This window comes from Mobula birostris, chromosome 17, assembly GCF_030028105.1.
Source record: "Mobula birostris isolate sMobBir1 chromosome 17, sMobBir1.hap1, whole genome shotgun sequence".
NCBI lineage: Eukaryota > Metazoa > Chordata > Chondrichthyes > Myliobatiformes > Myliobatidae > Mobula > Mobula birostris.
The window spans coordinates 26,225,574-26,248,288 of NC_092386.1; positions in this window are offsets into that span (position 1 = coordinate 26,225,574).

The following is a 22,715-nucleotide window of genomic DNA, read 5'->3' on the forward strand; positions in this document are numbered from 1 at the left end:
CACAGCACATTCAAGATAGAAAGCAACCATACAACCACACTATGTGTGTGAGGTATGTATAGTCATCGTCATAGTCATACTTTATTGATCCCGGGGGAAATTAGTTTTTGGCCTTCATTAAACCTTTATTGGTTTTATAATATAAAGCCCAAGTCACTGAGTGATTATGTCCCACAACTTGATGGTGTACTTCCCATCAGTCCACAGAGTCGCAGACGAAACTTGTCATTCCACCGACTGAACACTTGAGGGCAGCACCAATGGGACAGGCCAGCCCCAACCCAGTACAGGCGCTGCAGTACACTGCCTCCTGGACTGCAGCAGCAAGCAAGCCTGCACCTTGAGGCCTAGTTCTCACTACAACTGAGGCAATGCACCCCCCCCCCATCTGTTGCACCAATAAACAAAGGGAATGGGCCTGCTGCACCTTGCATTATCAATGCCAACAGGCTGTTGTGATTGCAAGAGAAATGTCCAAGATGATCACCTGCCGTTACAATGACGGCCGCCCTTGCACAGCAACTCCGATGCCTTCCTGCAGCAGGCAGCAACATGGTCCACATCAAGTCCATCTCCTTCACCAACAAACAACTTGCTGATGGGGTAGACCTGAAGGGCTCAAAGTCCTACATCATAAAAAGGACATTTAAAAACAGCAAAAACCCAAGAGGGCATGTCCTGGGTGATGGATTCCACCTTTTTGAGTCATCGCCTTTTGAAGGTGTCATGGATGCTGGGGAGACTAGTGACCATGATGGTGCTGATTGAGATTACAGTTCTCTGCAGCTTTTTCCGATCCTGTGCATTGCACCACACCACCTCCCCACCCCCCCCCCAACATCAGGTGGTGATGCTGCCGGTTGAAATGCTCTGCACGGTATATCTGTAGAAATTTGCGAGTGTCTTAGGTGACATACCAATTCTCCTCAGACCACTGTCGTGCCCTCTTTGTAATTTCATCAATATGATGGGCTCAGGGTAGATCTTCAGAGTTGTTGGCACCCAGGAGCTTGAAACTGCTCACCCTTTCCACTTCTGATCCCTCGGTGAGGGTTGGTGTGTGTTTCCTTGTCTGAAGTCCACAATCATTTCCTTGGTCCTACTGATGCTGACTGCCAGATTGTTGCTGTGACCCCACTCAATCAATCTACCTATCTCACTCCTGCTCGCCTTCTCGTCACTATCTTAAATTCTGCCAACAGTTGTGTCAAATTAATAGATGGTCTTTGAGCTGTACCTAGCCACACAATCGTGAGTGTCGAGGGAGTAGAGAAGTGGACTAAGTATCCATCCTTGAGGTGCGCCAGTGTTGATTGTCAACGAGGAGATGTTATTTCTGATCCACACTGACTGTGGTCTCCCGGTGAGGAAGTCAAGGATCCAGCTGCAGAGGGAGGTACAGAGGTCCAGGTTTTGGAGCTTGTTGATTAGATCTGAGAGTATGATTGTGTTGAACACTGAGCTGTTTATTAACAGCAGCCTGACATAGGAATTACTATTGTTCAGGGGAACCAAGGCTGAGTGGTGAGTCAGTGAGACTGCATCCAATGTAGACCTGTTGCAACTGGTCTAGGTCCCTGCTTGGGCAGCACACTGACAGGGGTTGGAAGCAAAAGCTTGGGCACTGTCTGAGGTGTTTTCCTGCAAGGGCCAAGAGCTGCTCATAAACCAACGCTTAATCCCTGTTCCATGGAACCAGATGGCCAGTTGGAACTCTGGCCTTGCTGCCAAGTCCCTCAAGAAGCTGGATTTCTTTTCGGGCAGGAGGAAACCCGGCCACAGTTCTAAGTCTTCCAATTGAGAAGGTGGGATTGAGTCCATGTTCTTTTGGGGCAGGAGGAAACACTGGATCCCAGCCACAGTTCTAAGTCTTCCAGTTGAGAAGGTGGGATTGAGTCCATGTTCTTTTGGGGCAGGAGGAAACACTGGATCCCAGCCACAGTTCTAAGTCTTCCAGTTGAGAAGGTGGGATTGAGTCCATGCCCACCAGGTGATCCTTGGACCTGCAGAGATGTCTCTACATAGAAGTGCTGGTGACATACTTCTTCTGCCAGAGACATGGCCTTCAGGATGACACAGCTTCCAATAGTGGGCATCGGCCACACTCCCGGCAGAAGATGCCTTTTTACTGGAAACTTGGTCACCTTCAGGCAGAGATTAGAGTGTTCCCCCATCAGTGAAAAGGAGCACCATGGCTACCTGGGCAGCTGAACAAAGCAAAAGACCGAACGTTGGAGGGGGGAGATGCAATACATGTGTTTAAGGAATCTATTCATGTAGCAAGGGATCTTTTTCCTGAATAAGTTCTTTTATTAACTTGTGTTTGTCTGCCTTGAATAATTAATTTTGAGATTGCATATTGTGCTTTATTTATTAATCTGCTGTGCAAAATATAAAATGATTCTATTAATGCTTCTTGAAATGATTAGCAAAGTGGGGGGTGGTTTCCGTGCTCTCAAAAGTTCAATAAATCTCAATCTCTATGAACGCACAAAGCAAATGTATATCTGCGGACAATAATTGTTGCTATAACAATGCCAATTCTTTAAGAATGTTGTCATGTCAATAACTAGGCTCTGATTTGCACCTGTATATGTGGACCATTGCAGAAGTCTCGAGAAAAGTCATGGTGAGCCTGTTTCTTAACATGTGACCTCCTTCATGAACGATGGACATCTTTTTGTTTAATCTGTGATTTTTCCTGTGCCTTAGAGAAATGACTAATTTTTTAAATTATTTGTTCATTCTCTAGGGTGCAAGCTTTGCAGGCCCATCCCATATTGCTCTTGTGAAGATGATGTGAGTCACCACCCTGTACTACTGAGTCTTTCTGGTGGAAGTGTTCCTTTTGGTTTGTTGGGGAGGGGCTTCCAGAATGAGAGAGAATGATGAGAAGGAACTGTTCATAGACATTGTGTAACTTGGAGGAGAACTAGCAATAGAGAAACTGAAATTATGGCCAGCCTGTAGTGAAGACTGAAGTCACTCAAAGTTTTTGGCCACTCAACAATTTTATTTTAATTTCAGAGAACATTTGGTATTCAAAGGATATTTATCATTGTTCCCGTTCACATGAAGTCTGCTTTTGGATCGTTCTTGAGATTTAAATGATTTGGCACGGACTAGATGGGCCAAAGGGCCTGTTTCTGTGTTGTGCTTTTCCATGACTCTATTTACTTTGGGTTATCTAAGTTCAAACTAAGTTTATCATTGAAGTATGAATGTGTCACCATAAACTTCACTGAGATTCGTTTCATTTTCTCGAAGGCATTTACAGGAAGATACAACAGATTTTAGGAAAAACTATACAATAAAGACTAGCAACATCCGAAGTGCAAAAGAGGACAAATGGTGCAAATAATAAGTAAAAATGAAGTAAATAAATGATACTGAGTTGTTGAGTCTATAGGTTATGGAGACAGTTCAGTGCTGAGCTGAGTGAAGTTACCCACGTTGGTTCAGGAGCTGATTTCACGTGGCATTGCTCCTTGTAAATGTGCTCAGTAATGGGGAGGGCTTTTTCTGCGACGGACTGCGCTGGATCCACCACTTGTTGACTTTTCCATTCCTGGGCTTTGATGTTTCGACTCCAGGCCATGAAGCCACCAGTCAAGATACTCTGCACTGTGAGGCTACGTTGGGTCTCATCAATGTAGAAAAGGCCGCATTGGGGGCACCGGACACAATAGACAACACCAACAGACTTGCAGGTGAAATGTTACCACAGTTGGAAGGACTGTTAGGGGCCCTGAATGGTGAAATGTTACCACAGTTGGAAGGACTGTTAGGAGCCCTGAATGGAGGCGAGGGAGTAGGTGAATGGGCAGGTGTTGCACTTCTTTCACTTTCAGGGGTAAGTGCCAAGAGGGGGATTAGTGCAGAGGGACAAACAGACAAGGGAATCACAGAGAGAGCAATTCCTGTGGAAAGTGAGGAGTGCGGGGAGGGGGTAAAAATTTGTTTGGTGATAGGATCCTATTGAAGATGGCGGAAGCTGTGGAGAAAAACGAGTTGGGGGTCCGCTTTGTCGAACACCTTTGCTCCATCCGCAAAAAGCAGGATTTCCCTACGGCCAACCATTTTACTTTCAATCCCCAATCCCATTCCGACATGTCAGCCCATGGCCTCCTCTACTGTCATAATGAAGCCACTCTCAGGTTGGAGGAGCATCACCTCATATTCCATCTGGGTAGCTTCCAACCTGATGGCATGAACATTGATTTCCCCCTCACCCTTCCCTCTTCTTCCATTCCCCACTCTAGCTGCCCTTTTACCTCTTCTCTCCTCACTTTCTCCAACACCCTTCCTCCTTCCCTTTCTCCCTTGGTCCATTCTCCTTTTCTATCACATTCCTCCTTCTTCAGCCCTTTACTTTTTCCACTTATCACCTCCCAGCTTCTTACATCATCCTCCCCTCCCGCACCCACTTAGCTTCACCTATCACCTTCCACCTTGTACTTCTTCCTCTGCCTGATCTTATTATTCTGGCTTCTTCCCCCTTCCTTTCCGGTTCTGAAGAAGAGCCTTGGCCTGTGACAATAATTGCTTAATCCTTTCCATAGATGCTGTCTGACCTGCATTTTGTATGTTAGTGGTCCCCAACCACTGGGCCGCGGACCGTTACCGGACCGCAAAGCATGTGCTACGGGGCCGCGAGGAAATGATATGATTTGGCGATATGAAACGATGTGAATCAGCTGCACCTTTCCTCATTCCCTGTCACGCCCACTGTTGAACGCACGCGAGGTCATCAGTGACCCAAGACGTGCAAAGGAGTGGTCCGTGACCCATTTGTGAATGTCCCCGGTGAATCATCCATGTCAACATGGGAAAAAGATCAACTCCTCGAGCTTGCAAATGATGGTGGGCTGAAAAGTATGTTTGACATAACATCTCCGCTGGCATTCTGGATCAAAGTCAAGGCTGGATATCCCGAGATAGCCACAAAAGCACTGAAAACGTTGCTTCCATTTCCAACATCATGTTGCTGCGAAGTGGAGTTTTCTGCAATGAATGCAATGAAAACTAAATTGTGAAATAGACTGGACATAAGGAACCTCCTTCGAGTATCGCTGTCTCCCATCACCCCTCGATGGGACCGTCTTGTTGCAGGGAAACAAGCCCAGGGCTCTCACTGATTCAACGATATTGGTGTGTTGCAATAATTTTATATGTTCATACGGGGAAAATATGCGCTGTGTGTTTAATATCCAAACGTTACTTAAAATGTTATGATGTTATTGACTTATAAGTGTCTTATAATTCAGTGGTCCCCAACCTCCGGGCCGTGGACTGATACATTGCCGTGAAGAATGCAGCGGTGCAGCGGTAGCCAGAACGCACCCAGCACATCTTTAAGAAAAAAGCCGAAATAAACAAGCTAATTAATTGCCGATTGTGTCGCCTCTGATCTGGGTCAACATTTACCTGCTGGGCGGCACCTAATTAATTAGCTTGTTTATTTCGGCTTTTTTCTTAAAGATGTGCTGGGTGCATTCCGGCCACCGCTGTACCGCTGCATTCTTCGCGGCAATGTACTGGTCCGCCGCCAGCAGGTTGGGAACCGCTGTTATAATTGACTTATCACTATATTCATGCCAGGAAAACATGTGCTGTGTGTTTAATATTAAATTCATTAGATAAACCCTTTTAGAAATGAAATTGAGTGTATTAGCCACTTATAAGTGACTTATAGTTGACTTATCACTTATATTCCGGTCGTGATTAACACCCCACCACCACCCCCCGGTCGGCTGGTGTGCAAGAATATTCTCAATAGTAAACTGGTCCGCGGTGCAATAAAGGTTGGGGACCCCTGTTGTATGTGTTACTCAAAGTTGTCTTTCTTTTTAAATGCTCAAGTTCATATATGCACAGCTACAATGCAAAACTTACTTGCAGCAGCATCACAGGCACACAGTATCATGTGAGCAGCATTCACAAGAAAAACATAAATTATGCATATTATACACAATTTTTTTTACAAAAATACAATTTGGATTCTTAAAAAAGAAACAAAATCCATGTTAGTGCAAAGTGGTCATAGTGTTGCTAAACTATACTGAGCACCACACACAAAAGTTGCTGGTGAACGCAGCAGGCCAGGCAGCATCTATAGGAAGAGGTACAGTCGACGTTTTGGGCCGAGACCCCTCGTCAGGACAAACTGAAGGAAGAGCTGGTAAGAGATTTGAAAGGGGGAGGGGGAGGGGGAGATCCAAAATGATAGGAGAAGACAGGAGGGGGAGGGATGGAGCCAAGAGCTGGACAGGTGATTAGCAAAAAGGATATGAGAGGATCATGGGACAGGAGGTCCGGGGAGAAAGAAGGGGGTCGGGGAAGCCCAGAGGATGGGCAAGGAGTATAGTGAGAGGGACAGAGGGAGAAAAAGGAGAGTGAGAGAAAGAATGTGTGCATAAAAATAAGTAACAGATGGGGTACGAGGGGGAGGTGGGGCATTAACAGAAGTTAGAGAAGTCAATGTTCATGCCATCAGGTTGGAGGCTACCCAAACGGAATATAAGGTGTTGTTCCTCCAACCTGAGTGTAGCTTCATCTTTACAGTAGAGGAGGCCGTGGATAGACATATCAGAATGGGAATGGGAAGTGGAACTAAAATGTGTGGCTACTGGGAGATCCTGCTTTCTCTGGTGGACAGAGCGTAGGTGTTCTGCGAAATGGTCTCCCAGCCTGCGTTGGGTCTCGCCAATATATAGAAGGCCACATTGGGAGCACCGGATGCCTAATAGCATGAACATTGACTTCTCTAACTTCCATTAAGTGGTTGAAGGGAAGTAGCTATTCTTGAACCTGGTGGTGTAGGACATCAGGCTTCCACATCTCCTGCATCAGGGTTTAGCCCATTGGTTTAAGAACTGAATGGTTGGAGGGAAGTAGCTGTTCTGGAACCTGGTGATGTGGGACTTCGGGCTTCTACATCTACCTGCCAAATGGTAGCTGTGAGAAAATGGCATGGCTCAAATGGTGGGGATCGTGATGGCTGTTGGTGAGCTTTGGTGATGAAGTAATCTTCCAGATGATTTTGAGCAGTTGCTCAGGGAACCTGAGTCCCTGACCCTCCATGTCCAAGATGTTCTGTGTTATCCACTGCCTGATGGACTAGGTTTCCTACATACAGTGCCAAAATGCTCTCCCACACACACCTCAAAAATTCTACCCCATCTGAGCCTTTAACATTGTTAATATTTTGGAACTATAATGCTACATTTCACTAATATCTGCCTGAATATCTGTTCCTCGCTCTTCTGTTGACAGAGAGGAGGTCTGTATTTACATCACCAGCAAAGCGACAACATCTCACCTGGCCTCACCAGGACTACGTAGCACCGGGTCACTTTGAGCCACGTTTCAAATATGGTCATGAGGCGGCATGGTAGCACAGCGGTTAGCGTAAGACTGACAGCATCAGCAGCTTGCTCTGCTGTCTGTAAGGAGTGTGTATGTTCTCCCCATGTCCACGTGGGTTTCCTCCAGGTGCTCCGGTTTCCTCCCACATTCCAAAGACATACGAGTTTGTGACGAAGGCCTGTCACTGACTACGGACGGCACATGGCGCACTCAGTAAAACACTCATCCCCAGCAGTAATAGTGACTGGGTCTGAACCAGAGCTGCTGCATGGAGCTCTCTCATGTAGAGGCAGCAGCATCCTGCACAGGTGTGCTGATGCTGGAGGATACCATCATTAATTGGGTCAAAGGTTGTGTTACCTAATTACTTATCTTGTGGGAAAGTTTTGGGGTTTATTTAAGTTATTTAATCGGGAAATGGTGAATCCTATAATGAGGTATATGTGTTTATTGTGAGAACTGGCAGTAGAGTTTCAGATTGTGTGAAATGGAAGATAATTGAGTTAATTAGCTTTTGGTTGATCTAGGGGGAGGGGCTTAGCAGTTATAAGCCTCGGGTTACCAAGGCTTTGGGGGTTTTTTTGTGTTTAGTTTGAGGGTGGCTGTTAACCAGATGGGTGACAATTACAAGCTCTATCTATATTGTATTTTTTTCTGTTTTTTTCTTGTTTTGATGTGGATGTCCATGTCCAAGTTGTTGTTTTCCCACTATTTTTGTAAATTAAAGCACCTCAATCTATTTTTGCAACTCAAGCCATCTTGTTATTTTTCTTAGACAGTTGGCCCACAGTTTTTGTGACAGGGTTGGTTGTTAATTGGTCACATGAGTGTAATTGGGTGGCATAGGCTCATTGAGCCAAAGAGCCTTTATCGAGTAATAAAAATAAATAAAATAAGAGCTCATTTCTAGAGGTGAAGTGATGATGATTGTTTTTACATGAAGTCATGAAGCTCCAAGCAGTCAGAAAAAAAAACTGAAGTCAGAAGATTTACCCTCTGTTGGGTAGTGGAAAGGAAGATAGTTGTGTTGTTGAAAGTCAGCATTTCAGCTCAAGGACATCACTTCAAAAGCTCCATAGTGAATGCACTAGGCCCAGCTACCTTCAGCTGTTTCATCAACAGTTTACTCCTGTTTATTAGAGGGGGTGTGTATTGTTGGTTATGCAAGAGTTCTGATCTATCTTCTGCTCTCCATGTAATAAGGTATCAACCCCTACATTACGTTTAAGTGGAAAATAACATTCTTCCCACATAAGTGTCAAGAAAGGATCTCCAACAACTGAGTGAATAACCTCCTCACCTTGACTTTGTGTAACATTACCTTCTTTCAATGTGGCACCAATATCCTGGAGACAGGGTGCGACTATCACCATTTACTGAAACTTAATTAGACCTGCCAGGGAAATGTTTTGTTGTAATGTCAGATCAAAGGCTACGTATGCAAAGCAAATGACCAAGAAGATGGCAGCACTCTTGGATGTTTTGGCCTCTCTGGATCCAAACAAAGGTGTAATTGTTCATCTTTTATGTCTTTTTTTATGATCGTAACACACTGCTGGGCATTAAGAACATCAGGTACCTCGGGTCTACCCCACTAGCGAGTTGGTCTATGGTGGTGGAGATGGACTTGTTGCTCACCATGTTGCAGCCTGCTTCAGCCACCCGGGGAAGAAGGTGTCAGGCAGTGCGCAGGGGTAATGTGTGATCCAACAAGCAAGAGAAATAATTGGCTTGGATATTGGTAATGTAGAATACTGCGTCTGATTCACTGGTTCATTCATGAGATTGACGGCAACGGAGCTACTTGGCCTCGGTTATGGCGTGGACCAGGCCCTCATGCCTTGTGGTTGCCTGTTGCGGCTGCCGGGGAAGGAGAAGCTGGAGCCAGCTGTGTGCTGTTGGATTCCCTACTGGGTTGGGATCTGGCCCCTCCTTTCATTGCTGCCCTCCAGTGTTCAATCGATGGAAGAGAAGCTGCATTGCGTTCATCTGCGGTGGCACTTGTGTGAGATGAGGAACTGCTGTGGGCTTGCTCTTGTGGAAATGTGGCTTCAGGGCACTATCTATGCACCATCAACCTACAAGCCATGATGCTCATGGGCTATATTATTTTTACTTTTGAATATTGTATGTTTTTCTGCTATCATAGTTATATGTGCTGTGGGCAGTGTATTTTGCACCTCGGCCCTAGAGGAAAGCTCTTTTGTTTGTCTGTATTCAGGTGTATGGTTGAATGACAACTAAACTTAAACTTGACTCACCACTTGATCTCCAAAACCTTTCCACCATCTACAGGACTCGCAGTGAGGTATGAATTACTACTCTCCGCTTGTTTGGACGAATGGAGTTCCAACAGCAACCGATAAGTTTCAACACTTTTCAAGACTAAGCAGATAGATTTTCACCCTATTTAGAACCCTGGCTCACACAAGGACAGTGTGACCTCAGTGGTACTGTCAAAAAGTAGCAATAATTGGTAGTGTTTTGGTTCATTATTGTCACGTGTATCGAGATACATTGACAACCCTCTGGATTTGCATGTGATCCAGACAGATCATGCCACACATAATTAAAGTGAGGTGGTAAAATGAAACGGAATGCAGAATAAACAGGAGAAATCTGCAATTGCTGGAAATCTGATCAACACACATAAAATGCTGGAGGAACTCAGCAGGCCAGGCAGTATCTAGGAAAAAAGTACAGTCGATGTTTCAGGCTGAAACCCTTCAGCAGGACTGGAAGAATACGGGAGTGCAGAATATAATGTTACAGATTAAGGAAGGTGCAGTGCAGGGCAAATAAAATCCAAGGACCACAACGAGTTAGAATGGGAGATCAAGAGTTCAAGATCTCATCCTTTAGCGCGGCCGATTTCTCCAATTGCACCTTCTATTGGCCATCTGGAAGGACTGTGGCAACAAGCAGGTGGGAACACCACAACCCCTCTGTTCAACTTCAATTGATGCACCACCTCAGCAGGAAAATATCTCACCATTTTTTCCATAAGACCATAAGCCATAGGAGCAGAATTAGGCCATTTGGCCCATCAAGTCTGCTCACCATTCTATCACTGCTGATTTATTATCTCTCAACCCCGTTCTCCTGCCTTCTCCCTTTGACACCCCAACTAACCAAGAACCTTTCAACCTCCTACTTAAATATACTCAATAACTTTGCTTCCACAGTGACAATGAATTCCACAGATTCACCATCCTCCGGCTAAAGAAATTGCTTTTCATCTCTGTTCTAAATGAGTGCTCCTCAATTCGGAGGCTGGGCCTAACAATGGACAATTTTCATTGTTACTGGCAGAACATTGTGGAGACCCTCCCCTGAAACCCTTATCCAACAGCTCTGTGGGTGAACCTCCACCACATAGATTGCAGCATCTCAAGGAGAGGGTTTACCACCAACCATGCTAGGGTCATAAATGTCGATCTTACCAGTGACGTTCTCAGACCAGGAATGAAATATGCTCTTCATCACCGCAATGGTACATTATGTTATTGCAATTCAATGTGTCCAAAATCATTGGCTCAGATTATGCCTATCCAGCATAGACAACAACCTGAAACTAGTATTTTTGCTGTGCTGGAAATTCCCAGATGCTATCAGCAGTTCACCTCTCCTCCACAGGTGGCAGTGTTTGCAGCCTTTTCCACCACAAATCAAATAGTTCAAGTTGCGACATAGTCTTACAGTAAAATTCTCTGAGTGATGCACTTTATTGCATTAGTTCTAAATGAATTTATAAGGCTGTATACTTCATCATTATCACTATTAGCAAATTATTTGGCCATAAAACATCTATTTTGTGTAAATACGGTAGTTTGTACTTCCTCACAAAAACATTTTGAAATGTAATGGATTTTAAGATAATAAAAACATGTTCTAATTTACATTTTAAAAATTATCTTTATGATATTTAAGCTTCTCCCTAACTTAATGTATCTTTTCTTATCTGTATTCAGTGCACTGCAAAATCTTAAAATAGTTACCTAAATATTATAGTGTCTTTGAGTTGTACTGAACAGAAACAGGCCCTAAACAGCAGGGATTCTGCTTAGGCTGGAGATCTAGAATCACACACACACACACACACACACACACACACACACACACACACACACACACACACACACACACACACACACCGCTGAAGGTACTCAGCGCCTCAGCATGTCTATGGAAAGGAACAAACAGCTGACATTTGGGCTGAGAAACAGGCCCTTCAGCCCACCACTTCCATGGCAACCCCTTTGCCCATCTACACAAATCTCATTTGTCTGTATACCCTTCTCTTTGCCTACTTAAGTGCCTTTCCAACAGTCTCGATATTGTATAATTCCACTACCTCCTCTGGCAGGACATTCCAAATATCAACCACACTCTGTGCAAGAAGATTTTGCTGCTCAAAATGCCTTTGAAACATTTTCCTCTCATCATAAACCTATGCCCTTTTGGCTTTGATGTCTTTATCATGGAAAAACTTCTATCAACCTTATCTTGTATTTTAACAAGCCTCTATCAGGTTACCCTTCAGCCTCTTTAGCTTTAGAGAAAACCTAAAAAGATCAGCCTGTTCAATCTCTTCCCAAAATGAAATACTTCGGATCCAGGCAAGTTCCCGCTGAATTTTCTCTGCACTCATTCCAAAGTCACCACCTTCTTCCTTTACGATGGTGACCAGGACTGCACACACTGCTCCAATTGCAGCCTAACCAATGATTTATCAAGTTCCTATGTACACTTATATTCTAAATGTAAAGGTTTACTGTCTGTAAATGTACTTCAATGTGACTGGCTGCTCAGTCAGCTTGGTGATGTCACAAATGCTGTTCACCAGTGATCTCCTGAAATTGCCACTTGATAACAGCTCTTGCATTCTGACACAAGCACGTCTTTTTCCCATTTTATCCTACCTCCATGTTTCATCAAATGCAGAAGCTTGGACAACATCCCAGGCCGAGTACTCAGGGAGTGTGCACACCAACTCACTGACACCTTCATGGACATCAACACTTCACTCATCCAAGCCCTTGTCCCCACGTGCTTCAAATCAGCTGCCATCATCCCTGTTCCAAAGAACTCTACACCTTCAGGACTAAATGGCTACCTTCCAGTGGCATCAACGCCAATCATCATGAAGTGCTTTGGACAGCTGATAATGGCACATATCAAAATTCTATTCATACCTCTCTGGACACTCACCAACATGCTTACCGACAAAACTGCTCTACAGCAGATGCCATATGATCTGTCACTCATCTGGCCCTGACACACCTAGAAAACACGACACTTATATCAGAATGCTGTTTCTGAATTTCAGTTTGGCACTCAACACTACTGTCCCACAGTCTTTGGTGAACAAACTCCTACTCCTCGGTCTAAGTAACCACTGTACAACCAAATGGTGGACTTCCTAACCAACAGAGCTCAGATAGTCAAGATGCACAACTACTTCTCCCTCCCCATTATCCTCAACACAGGTGCCCCCCCCATATGTATGCTGAGCCCATTGCTGTATGCTCTGCTCACACATGACAGCATGACCAAACGCCCGAGTAATCTTATTTTCAAATTTGCTGGTGGCACAACAGTGGTGGGGCTCATCACCGATGATGAGATGGCCTACAGAGAGGAGATGAATGAGCTTGAGGCCTGGTGCCAGGTAAATAACCTCTCTCTCAATGTCAAGAAGACCCAAAACATTGAATTTCTATTCATTTCCATTAACGCTGCCCGACCCACTGAGTTCCTCCAGCAATTTGTGTGTGTTGCTTAAGATAAAAGAGTTGGTTATCAACTTCTGGAAAACCCACAGCACTCACACCCCTCTTTATATCAATGGCATGGTGGTAGAAACTGCAAGCTGTTTCAAATTCTTGGGACTGCACGACCTCTCATGGTCAAACAACACATCCAACACATGGAGGAAAGTTCACCAATGTCTCTACTTTCTGAGGAGGCTGAAGAGAGCTGGACTTTACACATCAATATTCACTTTGTTCTACAGACACGCAGCGGAGAGCATCCTAACATCCGCACTGCGTGGTACGCAAACTGCACTGTGTGGACAGGAAGGATCCACAATGGGTAGTCAAAACCTTCGAAGCATACCCACCATAAAGGACATGTAAACAGAAAAGTGTTGGAAAAGGGCTAGTAACAACACGAAGGATCCCACCAACCTTGCTCATGGACTATCCCATTCCCATCAGGGAGGAGGCTATGTGGCATCCATGTCAGGACCACAAGACTCAAAAACAATTACTTTCCTCAAGCAGTGAGGCTGATCAACACCTCCATCCACTAACCCACCCCTTGACACCCCCAACCACCACTACTTTTTCATTTCCTGTCAGAGTCACATTATGTATAAACACTTCTGTGCCTAGCGTCACTTTGTAGACAATCAATCTATGTATATAAGCTATCATGTATTTATAGTGTTTTTTAAAATTATTGTGTTCTTAATCCTATTGTGTCTTTTATGTGCTGCATCAGATCCGGAGGAATGATTATCTTGTTCTTCTTTACACTGCGGTACTAGAAATGACATTAAACAATTCAGGATTTGGAATCCCAATAACACACACAAAATACTGGAGGAACTCAACAGGCCAGGCTGCATTTATGGAAAAGAGTATAGTCGACATTTCTGGCCGAGATCGTTCGGCAGTACTGGAGAAAAATGCTGAGGAGTAGATTTAAAAGGTGGGGCGAAGGGGAGAGAGAAATACAAGGTTATTTAATTATGCAAATATATTTGCATTGAATGCTTAATATCACCTCCTTCAACGCTTCCTTCTATCCTGACAATGAAGTACTATCAAGTAGGTCCTCAGATAACATCTGTCTGTTAAAATTTGCTGAGCCTCAAACCATGTGGTAAGTAAGACCTTACATTAACAATTACTTTTGCTGTAAAGAATTTGTGGGGTATAGAAACATGTCATAGAATATTTGAAAAGAAAAATGCAATATTTTCACATAAGGAGGACTGAATTGCATTATTTCCAGTAGAAGTTCTAGATATAATGGAATCTCCCTGTGTAAATTGAAGGATGTGGATGATTCTGGCTTCTGTCCCCTTCCTTTCCAGTCCTGATGAAGAGTCTCAGCCTGAAACTCAAGTGTTTATTCCTCTCCACTGATGCCGCTGCTGTGTTCCTCCTGCACCTTGATCTAAGTACAAAGTGATCTATGCGTAGATGGAGTAGCTGTTACATCTAAATTTTCATCCTTGCATTGCAGTGCCAGTATTACTTAAGAACTTTGATGCTCAAGAAAACTTATGCTTTCCAATATGAAATTAAGTTTGGAGGATGTGGAGTCAAAGTATTATATGCAAGTAAAGACAACTTCAAATGGGCTATTAAGTTTAATGTGATCTTGTCATGCCTTAATTATGTTCTGCCTTCTAATCTTTCTTCTGAACAAAACCTGAAGATAACGTGCAGTAGTTCCGTGTATCAGCTAAGTATGTTTAAGTTGTTTCAATTAGTAACTCAATCAATTTAACAAATCTGCTGATGTCATTTCCCTCTTAAATATTTAGGATTTTTTTGTTTTATTTTGCAATAACCAACATTTATATAGACTAGTTAGTATATTATGTTCAAAACTATGGTCCTCTACGTATCTTATTGAACAAGCTGTTGCAATGAAATCATTTTAATGTTTAAACAAATATTAAAACAAATAAGTGACAGCACTCATAACAAGCTGATTTCCTGAAATATATTAGTGGGGGGCTTTTTGTTATGTTTGACACGAAGTTAATATGCAAAAATGCCACATCTTTACCCCTGCTCTGTTCTCCCAATTTTCTAATGGGCAGGGCAGAATAGCCAGAGAAAGCAGGATCTCCCAGTGGCCACACATTTTAATTCCATATCCCATTCCCATTCTGACATGTCTATCCACGGCCTCCTCTACTGTAAAGATGAAGCCACAATCAGGTTGGAGGAACAACACCTTATATTCCGTCTGGGTAGCCTCCAACCTGATGGCATGAACATTGACTTCTCTAACTTCCGCTAATGCCCCACCTCCCCCTTGTACCCCATCTGTTATTTATTTTTATACACACATTCTTTCTCTCACTCTCCTTTCTCTCCCTCTGTCCCTCTCACTATACCCCTTGCCCATCCTCTGGGTTCCCCCCGACCTTGTCTTTCTCCCCGGGCCTCCTGTCCCATGATCCTCACATATCCCCTTTGCCAATCACTTGTCCAGCTCTTGGCTCCATCCCTCCCCCTCCTGTCTTCTCCTATCATTTTGGATCTCCCCCTCCCCCTCCCACTTTCAAATCTCTTACTAACTCTTCCTTCAGTTAGTCCTGACGAAGGGTCTCGGCCTGAAACGTCGACTGTACCTCTTCCTAGAGATGCTGCCTGGCCTGCTGCGTTCACCAGCAACTTTGATGTGTGTTGCTTGAATTTCCAGCATCTGCAGAATTCCTGTTGTTGTTGTTGTTGTTGTAGATAATACAGGAGTTGTACACTCAGCAGCCACTTTATTAGATACTCCAGTACACCTGCTTGTTAATGCAAGTACCTAATCAGACAGTCATGTGGCAGCAACTCAATGCATAAAAGCATATAGACATAATCAAGAGGTTCAGTTACTGTTCAAACCAGACATCCGATCTAAGTGACTTTGACCGTGGAATGATTGCTGGTGTTAGACTGGGTGGTTTGAGTACCTCAGAAACTGCTGATCTTATGGGACTTTCACACACAACAGTCTCTAGAGTTTACAGAAATGGTGCGAAAGTCAAAAAAAAATCCAGTAAGTGGCAGTTTTGTGGGTGAGAATGCCTTGTTGATGAGAGAGAGCAGAGGAGAATGGCCAGACCGGTTCAAGTTGACAGGAAGGCAACAGCAATTCAAATAACCACCGTTACAAGAGTATCTCTGTCTTAAGAGCATTGCTAAATGCACAACAAGTCGAACTTTGAAGTGGATGGACTACAGCGGCAGACGACCAGACCAAGTTCCACTCTTGTACCCCATAAAGTGGCCTCTGTGTGTAATGTACTTTCAAATTAGTTTCACGATTATTTTTCTAATGAACAAAACCTGAAGATTATGTTTTTTAATTGTGGTGCCAGGGCATTTCACAGAATAGAGAACAACCTGTTATTCACAGAGAAATTAGAGATTCGGGACTAAAGGTAATTTCCCAGACTAGAAAATGTTGGGCGTGACAATAATTCTTCACATAAAAGATCTGCAGTAATGCTAGTAAGGGGGGATACCAAGGATCAATTTTATACACCAAATACACTGACATGTATTAGAAATTTGTTGTGGTATGTTGTGCTACACGTCCAACAACTGTAAGAATAAAGAATGATATAAGTATAAACTTAGGGGTTAAAGAACTGATATGGAATAAAATTTACATAAATAACAGTATTAATCATAGTCATAGTCATACTTTATTAATCCCGGGGGAAATTGGTTTTCGTTACAGTCGCACCATAAATAATAAATAGTAATAGAACCATAAATAGTTAAATAGTGATATGTAATTATGTCAGTAAATTATGACATAAGTCCAGGACCAGCCTATTGGCTCAGGGTGTCTGACCCTCCAAGGGAGGAGTTGTAAAGTTTGATGGCCGCAGGCAGGAATGACTTCCTATGACGCTCAGTGCTGCGTCTCGGTGGAATGAGTCTCTGGCTGAATGTACTCCTGTGCCCACCCAGTACATTATATAGTGGATGGGAGACATTGGCCAAGATGGCATGCAACTTAGACAGCATCCTCTTTTCAGACACCACCATGAGAGAGTCCAGTTCCATCCCCACAACATCACTGGCCTTACGAATGAGTTTGTTGATTCTGTTGGTGTCTGCCACCCTCAGCCTGCTGCCCCAGCACACAACAGCAAACATGATAGCATTGGCCGCCACAGACTCATAGAACATCCTCAGCATCGTCCAGCAGATGTTAAAGGACCTCAGTCTCCTCAGGAAATAGAGACGGCTCTGACCCTTCTTGTAGACAGCCTCAGTGTCCCTTGACCAGTCTAGTTTATTGTCAATTCGTATCCCCAGGTATTTGTAATCCTCCACCATGTCCACACTGACCCCCTGGATGGAAACAGGGGTCACCGGTACCTTAGCTCTCCTCAGGTCTACCATCAGCTCCTTAGGCTTTTTCACGTTAAGCTGCAGATAATTCTGCTCACACCATGTGACAAAGTTTCCTACCATAGCCTTGTACTCAGCCTCATCTCCCTTGCTGATGCATCCAACTATGGCAGAGTCATCCGAAAACTTCTGAAGATGACAAGACTCTATGCAGTAGTTGAAGTCCGAGGTGTAAATGGTGAAGAGAAAGGGAGACAAGACAGTCCCCTGTGGAGCCCCAGTGCTGCTGATCACTCTGTCGGACACACAGTGTTGCAAGCACACGTACTGTGGTCTGCCAGTCAGGTAATCAAGAATCATGATACCAGGGAAGCATCCACCTGCATTGTTTTGATAATGTAAACAACATTATCAAAAGTGGTTTAAAGTGCTTACAATGCAGTGCAGTGATAGGGTGGGGATGGCTATCAAGAATGATTGATCAGATTAGCTGTCTGGGGGAAGAAATATTGGCAGTATAACTCATTATTACATGCATATTTTTTAAATGCAGGAGTCATATTTAAATGTACAGAACCTTGGCAAATTTGAATTCTGCATTGTGATATGAACAGTTCTAGATACTAAAGGGCAAAGGAAACAAACACATTGGAAAGATCATAACATAATTAAGATCATAAAGCAGGGACAAAACTAAAAGTGAGATAATGTATTTTCCTTGTTAGACCGAACAGGTTGATGTTTTTTTCTCCAGAACAGAGAAAAACAAATGCTCAGAAACAATATGAGACACTGGATATGGCTTAATACAAAGCATATGTTTGATAAACTCAACACAGAAAATATTTGCAATTAATAGTAAGGATGTGAAAGTAAAATACTCACCATTAAATTCAATTAAAAGCTCAGAAAAAAATCCTTTATGGTTATGGATCTCACAAAACAATGCCAACATGAAGCATGGAGACATGCCCCCAGAATTCCTTGGACTGTGTTAGTTGTTGATGCTGACGACACATTTCACTGTATGTTTGATGCACAGGTGATAAATAAAGGTAATCTTTAAAGGATGGAGCAAGAGTTGGCAAATGATAGGTGAGGAGGCAGGCTGGGGTGATAGATAGACCATAAGATACAGGATCAGAATTAGGCCACTTGGCCCATGGAGTCTTGTCCAACATTTCATCACAGCTGATCCATTTTCGCTCTCAGCCCGAATCTCCTTACTTTTCCCTGTATCCCTTCGTGCCCTGACTAATCAAGAACCTTTCAATCTCCGCCTTAAATGCACCCAATGACCTGGCCTCCACAGCCACCTGTGGCAACGAATTCAACAGATTCACCACTCCCTGGCTAAAGAAATTCCTCCTCATCTCTGACCTAAAAGGACGTCCCTCTATTCTGAGGCTGTGTCATCTGGTCTTAGAAACTCCCACCATAGGAAATATCCTCTCCACATTCACTCAGTCAAGGCTTTTCAACATTTGATGGGTTTCAATTAGCTCATCCCTCATGTTTCTGAATTCCAGTGAGTAGAAGCCCAAAACCATCAAACACTCCTCATATGATAAGCCTTTCAATCCTGAAATCAGTTTTGTGAATTTGCTTTGAACCCTCTTCAATGTCACCATTCCCTTTATTAGATAAGGAGTTCAAACCTGCTCACAATGCTTGAAGTGAGACTTCTCCAGTGCTTTATAAAGCCTCAATATTACATCCTTGCTTTTATATTCAAGTCCTCTCAAAATGTATGCTAACATTGTATTTGCCTTCCTTACCACCGACACAATTTGCAAACTAACCTTTAGGGAATCTTGTACGAGGACTTCCAAGTCCCTTTGCAGCTCAGATTTTTGAATTTTCTCTCCATTTAGAAAATAGTCTATGCTTTTATTCCTTCTATCAAAATGCACGACCATATACTTCCGAACACTGCATTCCATCTGCCACATCTTTACCCATTCTCCTCATCTGTCTAAGTCCTTCTGTAGCCTTTCTGCCTTCTCAGAACTACCTGTTCCTCCACCTATCTTTGTATCTTCCCCAAACTTGGCCATCAATTCCATCAATTCTGTCATCCAGATCATTGATATATAGCGTAAAAGAAGCAGTCCCAACCACAGACCCCTGTGGAACACCACTGGTCATCGGCAGCCAACCAGAAAAGGCTCCCTTTACTCCCAGTCTTTGCCTCCTGCCAATCAGCCAATGCTCTATCCATGCTAGTATCTTCCCTGTAATACCATGGGCTCTTAACTTGTTAAACAGCCTCATGTGCAGCACCTTGTCAAAGGCCTTCTGAAAATCTAAGTACACAACATCAACTGATTCTCCTTGGTTTATCCTATGTGTTATTTCTTCGAAGGATCCCAACAGATTTCTCAGGCAAGATTTTCCCTTAAGGGAACCATGGCCTATTTTGGCCTATTTTATCATGTGTCTCTAAGTACTCCAAAACCACATCCTTAACAATCGACTCCCAACATCTTCCCAACCACTGAGGTCAGACTAACTGGCCTATGATTCCCTACCTTCTGCCTCCCTCCCTTCTTGAAGAGTGGAGTGACATTTACCATTTTCCAGTTCTCCGAAACTATGCCAGAATCAATTGGTTCTTGAAAGATCATTACTATTGCCTCCACAATCTGTCAGCCACCTCTTTCAGGTGCTCTTTCTGGTCCAGGTGACGTATCTACCTTCAGACCCTTCAGTTTTCCAAAAACCTTCTCACTAGTAATGGCAACTTCACACACTCCTACTCCCCTGACACTCTTGACTGTCCAACATACTGCTAGTATAATGAAGACCAGTGTAAAATACTTATTCAACTCGACCGCCATTTCCTTGTACCCCATTGTTACTTCTCCAGTATCATTTTCCAGTGGTCCAATATCTATTCTCACCTCTCTTTTACACTTTATATAGCTGAAGAAACTTTTGGTATCCTCTTTAATATTACTGGCTAGCTTATCTTTGAATTTCATCTTTTTCTTCCTTTTTACTTTATTAATTGCCTTGTGTTGGTTTTTAAAAGCTTTCCAATCCTCTAACTTCACACTAATTTTTACTCTATTATATGCTGCTCTGCAAGTTTCAGCCATCACCTGGTGTTTCTCTCTCCCCTCCCCCTACTTTTCTAATCTACTCCTCAGCTTTTATTTCTCCAGTCTTGCCGAAATGTCGACTGTGCTTTTTTCCATAGATGCTGCCTGGCTTGCTGAGCTCCTCCAGCATTTTGTGTGTGTTGCTCGGATTTCCAGCATCTGCAGATTTTCTCTTGCTTGCCACTTATGGCCTGCCAGCTTGTGTTCTCTCTACCTCTATACACTGGATATCGCTCCTCTACCTTTCACTCCAGATGAACCCGAAACATCAGCTGTCCACTTCTCCCGACGGGCGTTATCTGACTTGCCGAATTCCTCCAGTGTTTTCTGTGTGGTCTCAGATAAAGAACATTTTCATATAAATAAAAAACTATTGCATTCAAGTAGAAGAGAAGATTAGCTTTATTCGTCACACATATATTGAATCATCAAAACATGCAGTGAAATGCATGGATTATGTCAATGACCAACACAGTTGGAGGATGTTCTGGGGGCAGCCCAAGCTTCCGGCAATAACATAGTAACCGTAACTGGTACGTCTCCGGAGTGTGGGAGGAAACGAGAGCACCCAGAGGAAACCCATGCTGATATAGGGAGGGCGAACAAACTCCTTACAGACAGCAAATCTGTAATTGAGCTACATCCCAGATGCAAAAGCTCTGTTAAACAAAACAACTTACACTGCACTGAAAGGAATGCAGTGAACTCTGCCCAATTTGAAGGCAATTAGCTTGGCTCAAATGGCCAAAAAAAGATATAATCTGGCTGAGAAAATTATAAGGCAGAATTTGTTGGAGCCAGATAGCTAACTGTTTACCACATTAACAATGAAAATGAAGTGTGGTAAACAGCATGAAAAAGATAAAGGGTAGAAAATAAACATTTATTATTTTAACTATCTATGAACAATTTGTTATTAAACAAAACAAGATACAGGTTTCAGCTTTCCCTGTCTGCATTTTGGCATCGTATTACAGGAAAGGAAATTCACCAATGAAAATAGCACATGCGCTGTTAAGTATCAGCATCAGCGATCTACAGTTAATTTAAATGGTGCTTAATACACACACAATTTTTTCAAAATCAGATAGCATTGTCTGCAAGTTCTTGTATAAGGTCTTGCAAACAATACCAATTGATATTCAATAAATTGTGGCAGTTTGAACTAGGGTAATTTTATTGAATTTTTTGAAGAGATTACTAGGAAAATTGACGAGAGTAAAGCTGTGGATGTTGTCTATATGGACTTCACTAAGGCCTTTGACAAGGTTTCACACGGAAGGTTAGTTAGGAAAGTTCAATCGTTAGGTATTAGTATTGAAGTAGTAAAATGGATTCAACAGTGGCTGGATGGGAGATGCCAGAGAGTAGTGGTGGATAACTGTTTGTCAGGTTGGAGGTTGGTGACTAGTGGTGTGCCTCAGGGATCTGTACTGGGTCCAATGTCATATACAGTACATTAATGATCTGGATGATGGGCTGGTAAATTGGATGAGTAAGTATGCAAATAATACTAAGATAGGTGGCGTTGTGGATAATGAAGTAGGTTTTCAAAGCTTGCAGAAAGATTTGGGCCAGTTAGAAGAGTGGGCTGAAAGATGGCAGATGGAGTTTAATGCTGGTAAGTGCGAGGTGCTATGTTTTGGTCGGACTAATCAAAATAGGACATACATGGTAAATGGTAGGGCATTGAGGAATGCAGTAGAACAGAGGGATCTAGGAATAATGGTGCATAGTTCCCTGAAGGTGGAATCTCATGTGGATAGGGTGGTGAAGAAAGCTTTTGGTATGCTGGCCTTCATAAATCAGAGCATTGAGTATAGGAGTTAGGATGTAATGTTAAAATTGTACAAGGCATTGGTGAGGCCAAATTTGGAGTATTGTGTACAGTTCTGGTCAGCAAATTACAGGAAAGATGTCAACAAAATAGAGAGAGTACAGAGGAGATTTACTAGAATGTTACCTGGATTTCAGTACCTAAGTTAAAGAGAAAGGTTAAACAAGTTAGATCTTTATTCTTTGGAGTGTAGAACATTGAGGGGGGACTTGACAGAGTTATTTAAAATTATGAGGAGGATAGATAGAGTTGACGTGGTAGGGTTTTTCCATTGAGAGTAGGGGAGATTCAAACAAGAGG